The sequence below is a fragment of the Moschus berezovskii genome, chromosome 2 (genome assembly GCF_049115385.1).
Source record: "Moschus berezovskii isolate FMDL1 chromosome 2, NW_MosBer_1.0, whole genome shotgun sequence".
Taxonomy (NCBI): Eukaryota; Metazoa; Chordata; class Mammalia; order Artiodactyla; family Moschidae; genus Moschus; species Moschus berezovskii.
This window is the reverse complement of record NC_142461.1, coordinates 47,835,859-47,846,397: the sequence shown is the minus strand read 5'-3', so window position 1 is coordinate 47,846,397 and position 10,539 is coordinate 47,835,859. Positions and strand designations below refer to the sequence as shown.

General features: G+C 39.6%; 1 pseudogene; it reads left to right on the top strand.

Moving 5' to 3' along the window:
- The first annotated feature begins 1,585 nt into the window (after window positions 1-1,585).
- LOC129538023 (small ribosomal subunit protein uS8 pseudogene) lies at window positions 1,586-2,064 on the top strand (annotated as a pseudogene).
- The last annotated feature ends 8,475 nt before the right edge of the window (window positions 2,065-10,539 follow it).

Sequence of the window (10,539 nt, the reverse complement as noted above, 5' to 3'; positions counted from 1 at the left end):
GATAAGTCATAATGGAAAAGAATATGAAAAAATAAAAATACATGTGAAACTGATTCACTTTGCTATACAGTAGAAATTAGCACAACACTGTAAATCAGCTATACTCCAAAAAAATAAATTGTAAACAATTTAAAAGTTAATGAGTTAATTCGAAAATAGAATAAGTAAAGACTATGCTTATAAAATGGAGAAGGAAACGGCAACCCACTCCAATGTTCTTGCCTGGAGAATCCCAGGGACAGCGGAGCCTGGTTGGCTGCCGTCTATGGGGTCGCACAGAGTCGGATACGACTGAAGTGACTTAGCAGCAGCAGCAGCATGCTTATAAAAACTAGGGAGTTTGGGCGCTGGCACATTATTTTTGACTTAAAAGTTTTTAAATAAGGACGCGTTTAAAATAAGGACAGACTCCCTCATGATTTGCTTAAAAGTATATGTGTTTCAACAAATTAAATATCCATTTTTGAAATAACAAACTTCAATTCATAGCTCCCACCATATACAAAAATTAACTCAAAACGGATCATATATTTAATTGCAAAACATAAAACAATAACATTTCTGGAAGAAAATACAGGATATGTTTTTGTGACCATTGGTTAGGCAAAGTTTTTTTTTTTGAGTATGATACCAAAAGCACAATTCATAAAAGAACAAAATGAACTTCACCAAAATAAAAATTTTCTACTCTTCAAAAGACATAGTTACAGGAATAAACAAATAAACCACAGACTGGAAGAAAATACTTGCAAATCATATATATATATGAAGAACTTATATTCAGGATACATAAAGAACTCTCAAAATACTGTAACACATTTTTCGAATGGGCAAAAGAAATGAACACCTGAGCAAAGAAGATATGTGGATGGCAGATAAGCCATGAAAAGATACTCAACATCTTTAGTCAATAGGAAAAGGCAAATTAAGACCACAGTGATATACTACTTCACAACTATTAGAAAGGCTAAAATTAAAACTACTTACCATACCAAAAATTGTGAAGGATGTAGAGAAATGAGAACATCACAGACTACCAGTGGGAAGGTACAATAGTACAAAATTTGGGAGAAAGTTTGGCAATTTCTTATAAAGTCAAATATACACCTACCATATATTATAATAGGCTTCCCTGTGGCTCAGACAGTAAAGAATCTGCCTGCAATGCAGGAGACTCTGGTTTGATCCCTGGGTCCGGAAGATCCTCTGGGGAAGGGAATGGCAACCTACTCCAGTATTCTTGCCTGGAGAATTCCATGGACAGAGGAGGGTGGCAGCTACAGTCCACGGGATTGCAAAGAGTCAGACATGACCGAGCAATGAACACACATACATATATTATAATCATTGCGTTCTTATTTATTTACCTAAGAGAAATAAAAGCATACGCCACCCAAAGACTGTCCCACAAATGATTCATAGCAGCTTTATTTGTAATAGCTAAAAATGGAAATGACACAAAGATCCATCAACAGATGATAAATAAACAAATGGTGATATATCAATAGAAGAGAATGCTATTTGGTAATAAAAGGGCATGAACTATTAAGACACGAGGCACCAGAACAATTAAAATAATTATGCTCTTTTTCCGCCATCTTTCCGTGCCGCCAGAATGGTGCGCATGAATGTCCTGGCTGATGCTCTCAAGAGTATCAACAATGCCAAAAAGAGAGGCAAACACCAGGTCTTTATTAGGCCGTGCTCCAAAGTCATCGTCAGGTTTCTAACACTGATGATGAAGCATGGTTACATTGGCGAATTTGAAATCATTGATGATCACAGGGCTGGGAGAATTGTGAACCTCACAGGCAGGCTAAGTAAGTGTGGAGTGATCAGCCCCAGATTTGATGTGCAACTCAAAGATCTAGAAAAATGGCAGAATAACCTGCTCCCATCCCGTCAGTTTGGTTTCATTGTACTGACAACCTCAGCTGGCATCATGGACCATGAAGAAGCAAGACGAAAATACACAGGAGGGAAAATCCTTGGATTCTTTTTCTAGGGATGTAATACATACAAATAAAATGCCTCAGAGGACAAAAAAATAAATAAATAAAATAATTATACTGAGTGAAGAAAGCCAGGCCAAAAATAAGAGTATATAATGTATGAGACCATTTACATAAAATTATAGAAAATGTAAATTAGTATAGTGACAGAAATTGGATCAGTGGTTGCCTAGCGGTGAGGGTAGGGAAGGGAAGACAGAAGGATGGGTCACCAGGGGCACAAAGAAGAAATTTTGGAGGTTATGACTTTATTCCCCATCTTGGTTGTGCTGAATTTATGCACATATTAAAACATCAAATTGTATACTTTAAATATGTGCAATTTATTGTATATCAATTGTATCTCAGTAAATATATTAAATAAATAAATGAAATTTAAATGTTTGTTGACAATATCCAGCCATGTTGTCATTTGACAATAGTTGCTGAACCCTCTGTGCAGTGAAGCTATAAAAATAGGCATGAGATGTAATGTCTATACTCCAAAGTCTTTCAAAGTTGATGGAGAGTTCTAATTTTAGACTTGGGGAGTGGAGTTGTGTGTGGGACATAATTACATAGATTTAGGATCGAGAAGTCTAGAGCCAAGGACAGAGCTGTGAGCTAAAGATACTGGACTTACCATTTGTACAGAGCCAATGAAACAACTTACATGGAGAAGGTAATCTAGAAATACAGATTGAGGAGTGAAACTACCGAAAAAGGACACTAGTAGTACTAACATTTAAGAGGCAGGAAGAGGAAGATGCCCCAGTGTGAGACTGGAAAGAAATCAACCCGGAGCTTGGATAAGAGCTCAGAGTGACAGCACAGGGAAGCAGTGCTCAGTCAGTCAGTCGTGTCTGACTCTTGTGACCCCATGAACTGTAGTCAGCCAGGCTTCTCTCTCTGTGAATATTCCAAGCAAGAATACTGGAATAGGTTGCCATTCCTTCTCCATCGGATCTTCTGGACTCAGGGATTGAACCTGCGTCTCTTTATGTGTTCTCAAAAGGAGGACAGTGTCAGATCATTCAAGGATGTTAGGGAAGATAAAGGGGGGACGCTGTCAACTGAATTGGGGAAATTGGAAGTCTCTGGTGACCTTGGTAGGGAGACTCTTCGCATGTCATTGCAGAGCTGAATGCTCTAAGACACCAGTGCTCTAATACTCTTTCCTTGTACTTTGCTTATTATAAAGCAGGCAGAAAAGAAGCAGTTGGGCAGTCATATCATCCCCTCTCAGGACGTTACAGCACACTGGGGCACTGAAAGAAAGACATCTGTGTGTCTAGACTACTAGCTTTCACTTCTCTACTTTGTCTTTCCCCAGATAAACATACTTATATGCCTAAATTTGGTCAGAATTCACGGCAGTCATCACTTTATTATTCTTTTTCTCCTTCATTCAAGCCCCTAGGTCCCTTATTTCTATCTCCATCTCTCTCCTTCAAGCTGTTAGAAAGAGTGGTCCACATCCATCATTTCCACTTCCTCAGGCTCCTTCCACCACTCACCATCTTCAGACATCCAGAAATTTGGTCCTGATATGATGGGGAGCAGGAAAAGAGTTGTACTGTCAGACCAGGGGTAGCCTAGAGAGTTTGGTCACCAGGCTGTGAGATGCTAAATGTAATTTGATTTTCCAGACAAAAACTACACTGAAATGTCTGAACTCTTCACAACCAATGCCGTTTAATCTTTAGTATAATGACCTACCTGCTCCCTTGGACTGAGATAGGACACGTCTCTGCTCACAGCTGCAAGCACTTGACTGCTGCAGGTAGACCATCTGTTCTTCCGCTTGTGGCTTTTGGCAAAAGGGGATGTCTGGTGGAAGTTTTTCAGATTTGGATTTAAGTAGCTCCCCAGTGGCTCATACCGTAAAGAATCTGCCTGCAATGCAGGAGACCTGGGTTCAATTCCTGTGTCAGGAAGATACCCTGGTGAAGGGAATGGCTACCCACTCCAGTATTCTTGCCTGGAGAATTCCGTGGACAGAGGAGCCTGGTGGGCTACTGTCCATGGGGTCGCAAAGAGTTGCACACGACGGAACAATTAAACACACACAGCTCTCTTTCAGAGAAGTAGACTTTGAGTAGGGTTGTTAGTTTGGCTTTTATCTTATGTCCAATCCTAGTCCTAGTAACTAACTGTCTTTCCTCCTTCTTCCTCATCCTGTACTAGAATTCTTGGAATGAAATCCCCACTCTCTTCCTTTTCCTTAGTATCTAGTTTGTAAGTTGGCTATATCAGACAAGAATTTTGATTGGTACAGAAATACATCTGGTCTGGGGTGAGCAGATCCCCACCCGACTTGTACTGCATCATCTTCCTCCCCTCTTCTCCTTGTCTAATTAGTCATCATCTCTGTGATAAGCCCCTGGATCCAAGTCTTTCATTCCCATTTTGGCAACTAGATTGCTGCCTTCCAAAATTTCTCCTCTTTGTAGCTTCCTTGGTTTGGGGTCATTTCTGGCTATAAGTCGTCTGTCATAGGCTTCATCTTAGAAACTCTGTTTTCTTGACTTTCTCCTTCATCTGCCCTGTCAAACGCTCGTTCTCATCAATGGCATCTCCAGGTTCTATCCTGAGACTACTGATAAACAAGTTTGTTTATTTCCAAGGATTTGATGGAAGAGGCTTATGCTGGCTTAATAGAGCCAACTGTTAAGTACAAAAATATATTAAAATAAATGTAAATAAATAATGTTGTCAAACTGTTGGTAGCTTGAAATTGGCCATGGTAGGAGTATTTATATCATGGAAATTGGTAAATGCTACCAACTGGGGCCATTTTTTCCCCTTAAGGGTGGTATACTATCACACCATTGCTTGTTTCTCCCCCATAATTTCCCCCTGCATAGTTGCACATGTACACACACACAGGCACTCACTCAGTGGACAGCTCTAATGCCAGATCCTCATCTCTTCAGTCTACCTTGGCCTCCAGCTGCAGAGAAAACTTTCACACTCACCTACACCAGTGATTTGATTTTTTTTTCCCTACTTTAAAATATTCACTTTAAACATTTAGTAATGGAATATATATATATATAAAATACATTCTGGACCTTAACTAGACCTATCCAAAACTACTGACCACACTATTTGAGAAATACTAATGTAGCTAAAGCTGAAGCTCCAATACTTTGACCACCTAATGGGAAGAGCCAACTCATTGGAAAAGACCCTGATTCTGGAAAACAATGAAGGCAAAAGGAGAAGAGGGCTGCAGAGGGTGAGGTGGTTAGATAGCATCACCGACTCAGTGGACATGAATTTGAGCAAACCCCAGGAGACAGAGGAAGATAGGGAAGCTTGGCGTGCTGCAGTGACAGAACAACATCAACAGTGTAGTACATCTGTGTCTTCAGAGTGCATTTAATCACATGGAGGACTCATTCGTTGGGGGGGAACCTACTTACTATGATGTCTCAGTAGAAGGAACTCATATATCAGTACCATGGATGATTCATCACAGGATATTAACTTCTGTGAACTTCAGAGAGGAAGGAAGATCAGCTAATTATTACAGGTATTTCAGAAACCTTGGTGCAAGCCATGCAGTGATAAAACTGCATGAGCCAACCAAAACATCAAGTTGTTTGCTTCTGATAAGATTTTTGTAAGATCATGCTGTTACTTCATATTGATCTGGAGCTCTGTCGCATATTTCTTTGATTAACAGCAATGAAAAATAAATTATTATTTATCACTGAAGTACTTTAGTAAATAAAATCATTCAAAACATGGAAGGTAAAAATAAAAAGGACATTGAATGGCTGGGGACCACTAGACTGAATTTTTAAAGAGCACGTCACATTTTTATTTTTAAAAAATCTAATGTTTATTTGCTATAAACATGATGAGGTTGCTAGTCAAGTGACTAGAAACATAGGCTCTGGAGTTTGGATTTACTCTGGGCTGGATTTACTCTGGATCTTTGTCACTTACTATCTCTATGTTTGGGGGGCAAGTTATTTAATTTCTCTGTGCCTCATTTTTCTCACCTGTAAAATGGAAATAAAAGCACCTACTTCACATGATTATTGTGAAACCAAAATGAAATAGCACATGAGGTGCTTAGAATAATAAATCCGAATTTAAAATATTTGCTCTCAAGTCCATTAATAACATTATTTCTGGAGTGCTTACAGTGTGCTTGGAGCTTACTGCTTGCTTCATATTCAATCTCTTACTACTCTCTGAGGTAAAATTTAAACCCATTTTATGAGTAAGGAAACAGACTCTCAGTGAAAAGATGTAACTTTTCCATGGTCTTGTGGCTAGCAAGTGAAAGAGCTTGGCTTGCGATATTTTAGGAGTTTTCGTTTAAGTGATAGAAAGATGCAAAACTGAAGCTTGTGTTGGAATCCAAGCCACCCTGATGTTTAGTACTCTATCAGGAAATGCTTCCTTCATAGTCAACCCAACGCTTGCTTGCTGTGGTATAAACTATTCCTGTTCTGTCTTCAGCAGAGACAGAAAAACTCATCAACATCCCCGTGTTTCCATTTGAAGACTGTTACTAAGTTGCCCCTCTTGGTTTTAAAAACACACAACTCCCATAGGCCTTCCTCATGAACTCTATTTACTAACCATTGAATAATTTCTACAGGAGCATTTCTGCTTTATCTAACTGTAATTTTTAAGTTAGACTTTAAAGTTCATCATGAATGTAAGCTGGGCGCACTATCCTTTGGCTGAACTTGCTTTGCTTTTGAAGCAACTGCATGTAAGGACTCCTGTTTTGGACTTCCTTTCTCCACCACCCCATCTAGAAGGTTCTGTCCACAACGTGCCACAATACACTTAGTAAGGATTTTTAAGTTTTTCAAGTTTTCACGTCACTTTGTTTCACAGGGCTGAGTCTGGAGGTACTTGTACTTAGTTGAGTGATCAGGAAGACAAATGGTGGTGCGGACTGGCCCTCTTGACAAGGCAGATGTTGCTCTTCATTCCCTTACCTTGTCTGAGTCAGGCACTGTGCTAGACCCAGGAACAAAAGACATGGTCCCTCCTCACAGCCAGTGTTTATCTCTCACCAGGGAGATAAATGCCCAATTACCTAATTATTGCATTAGAGAAATGCCCTGGAATCAATAGGAACTCCAGGAAAGGGGCAGGAAGACTGCTTGGAACACAGAGGTTCAGTTCAGTTCAGTTCAGTTGCTCAGTCGTGTCCGACTCTCCGCAACCCCATGAATCACAGTACGCCAGGCCTCCCTGTCCATCACCAACTCCCGGAGTTCACTCAAACTCATGTCCATCGAGTCGGTGATGCCATCCAGCCATCTCATTCTCTGTCGTCCCTGTATCCTCCCACCCCCAATCCTTCCCAGCATCAGACTCTTTTCCAGTGAGTCAACTCGTTGCATGAGGTGGCCAAAGTATTGGAGTTTCAGAGGTAGGGAGGTCTAATTAAAAAAAAAAAAATCCTGCGTAACTAGTCAGAGAGCCAGGCTCTGACCCCACTTTTACTGTTAACTTCATTATGCCATCAATTGTGGTTGAATTGTCCCTGCTGTCGTGCCCTATAACAATTTTTTTTAAAAAGAGAAAGGAAAAAAGAAAAAAGATACGTTGGGGTCCTAACCCCCAGGGCCTCAGAATGGCATCTCATTTGGAGGTGGGGTCTTTAATATGAAGTCACTGTGCATGCTAAGCTGCTTCAGTTGTGCTCGATTCTTTATGACCCTATGGACTGTACCCTGTCCATGGGCTTCTCTAGGCAAGAATGCTGGAGTAGGTTGCCAGGCCCTCCTCCAGAGGATCTTCCCGATTCAGGGATCAAACCCGCATCTCTTATGTCTCCTGTGTTACAGGCAGATTCTTCACCGCTGAGCCACCATGGAAGCCCACGAAGTCATCAGGGTGAGCCCTAATCCAATATGGTTGGTGTCTTTATAAAAAGGGGAAATTTGTACATGAAGACCGATGCACATAGAGGGGACACGATGTGAAGAGACACAGGGAAAAGTCAGCCATCTATAAGCCATGCAGAAAAGCCCGGAACAGATCCTTCCCTCACAGCCCTCAGAGAAATCAAGGCTGTTAACACCAGGCTTTCAGACTTTCAGCCTCCAGAACTCTGAGACAATAAATTCCTGTTGTAAGCTGCCCACCCCGTTTCTGGTGCTTTCTTATGGCAGTCCTAGCAAACTAAAACAGCATTTCCCTATCACCAGCATATGCCATGTCTCAGGCTCCACACCAGGCAAGGCCAGTCCCACATGTGGGAAGGGCAAAGGCACTCAGAGTACAAACAACCAGCAAAACACCCAAATCTGCCTTTGGTTCATTCCTATGGTGGGCTTTTGTTTATAAGGTAAAAAGTAATAGTCAGTAATACAGGGACTTTTGGAGTACAAGCTATACCCAAGAGATAAAACTTTCTGTTAAGTAACACACCAACACGGCTTTACTTAAACAGTCTATAAACACACATGACGTTCCATCTCACTAGAATCAGACTTGTGACAAAACTACTCTTGGTCAACAGAAATTGCTAATAGACATCAGAGAATGAATGAAAGACCTCCTGAGTGGGTGACAACCTATACATCTATAACACTCACCGGGGCTATCTGCCTTCTTGTTGGCACAACTAAAGTTGAATGAACGTTGAATTGTCTTCCTAGAATACACAGTGACATGGAAACTTCAAAGCCAAATAAGTAAATAAGAAACCTTTCTATTAGGTATATACTCATTTCAACTTCTGAGAAGGTTTTAACCTAAACAAAATCTGGAGCAATGAAAAGATAACCTAATATTTAGCGTCAGTATAGACTAAGAAAGTTCAGCCAAGGGACATTACTTGGTTTTTGTGTTTCCAACATGTTTTGCCCTTAGGCCAGCAAGGTTATCCTTTCTCTTCTCACCCCAAGTGTTCCTCTTTCCTGGAAAATTTCCAAGCAGAACCCTGGTTCCAGGTCATAACAACTCAGTCTGCTGCCCCTGGAACTCCAAGGGAGTGACTCATGCCTGTGGATTTGCCTCAGCAAGTCTATAGCAAGTCTTTGTTCTTATGCCCGTCTACCCTCAACCTCTCAGCGTTGGCCAGGGTCCACAACGGGCTTCTTTTCTCAGTCTCTCTTGACTTCTGTCCTTTCACTTTTTAAAGACATTGTAATTATAAAGATGATATACAAAGGGAAAAAGAGAAGTGCACAAAGTTAAAAATGTTTTAATATAAGGGTTACCAAAGTCAACAGGGTGCATATCCTTCAAGATAAATAGACTTCCACCCTCCTTCCCCCCCTTTTAGAGCACATATTGTACATATTGTTCTGACTCGCTCTTATCACTCAAAAATATGTCATGAACACTATTCCGTGTCAACACATGCATAGCTCCCTGATTTTTAAACAGTTATTTATTATTCCACAGTGTATATACACTCAATTTTTCTAACCGTTCCTCTATTCATAAGTGTTGAAGTGCAGTCTGATTTTTTTTCTCTTACAAATAATACTGTAACAGACATATATGTAAGGACACTCTTGCACACATAAGTATTTCTGTAGGATAGCTTACTTGTAGTGGAAATGCATGGTCAAAGTATATATGCAATTTTAACATTTATAGATACTGCAAACTGCTTTCGAGAAATGTTCATACTATATCATCAATTCATACTACAGTCGGTTGAATATGAAAGTTGTATTTTTAATGCGCACTCACAAACATCTTATATTAAAACATTTCCTTGCCAGTGTAATAAGTAAAAAATGCTGTCTTGTTGTAATTTACACTCTGATCATTGATGAGGCTGAATATGTTTCCATATGTTCATTAGCACATATTCCTCCTTATGAAAAATTACTTCTTCATGTCCTGTGTTTATTTTGCTGCTTCTCTTTTTTATATTGATTTCTAGAAGCTATTTGGTGTTTTGCTTATTAATCTTTCCTATTGTGAATATATGTTGCATTTATTTTTTCCCTTTTAAGTAATATTGTTTATGGTACCTGTCACTGTATAAAAATGTTTGGGTTGTTTATTCTGTAGTCAAATCCATTTAATCTTTTCTGTTATAGTTTCTGGGGTTTTATCACAATATTTCTAACTAGTTTTACAAAGATAACCAGTATTGTTAAAGAATTTCCTACATTTTCTTTTAGTCTTTTACAGTTTTCTTTATTAATCCATCCAGAATTTTTTTTGCTATCTGGGATAAGATAGCATATTAATTATGTTTAACTCATCAGAAGTTTCCTTTTTTAACTCATAACATTTCAATGTGTGTGTTCAGCAAGTAAATACCATAGAGGAACTCAGAGACTCAGGATCCCTCCATCCTGTGTTCCCACCCTCCACTAGGTAAGAAGTCAGCAAATAATCACCCCGAGGAAATGTGGACCCACTGCCTGTTTTTTTTTAAATAAAGTTTTATTGGGACACAACCACGTCCATTTGTTTACATAATGCTTATGACTATTTTCCTGTAAAACAGCAGATAGTTATGACAGAGAACTCATGACCCACGACGCTTAAAATATTTACCATATGCCCTTTATAGAAAAAGTTTGCTGACTCCTGC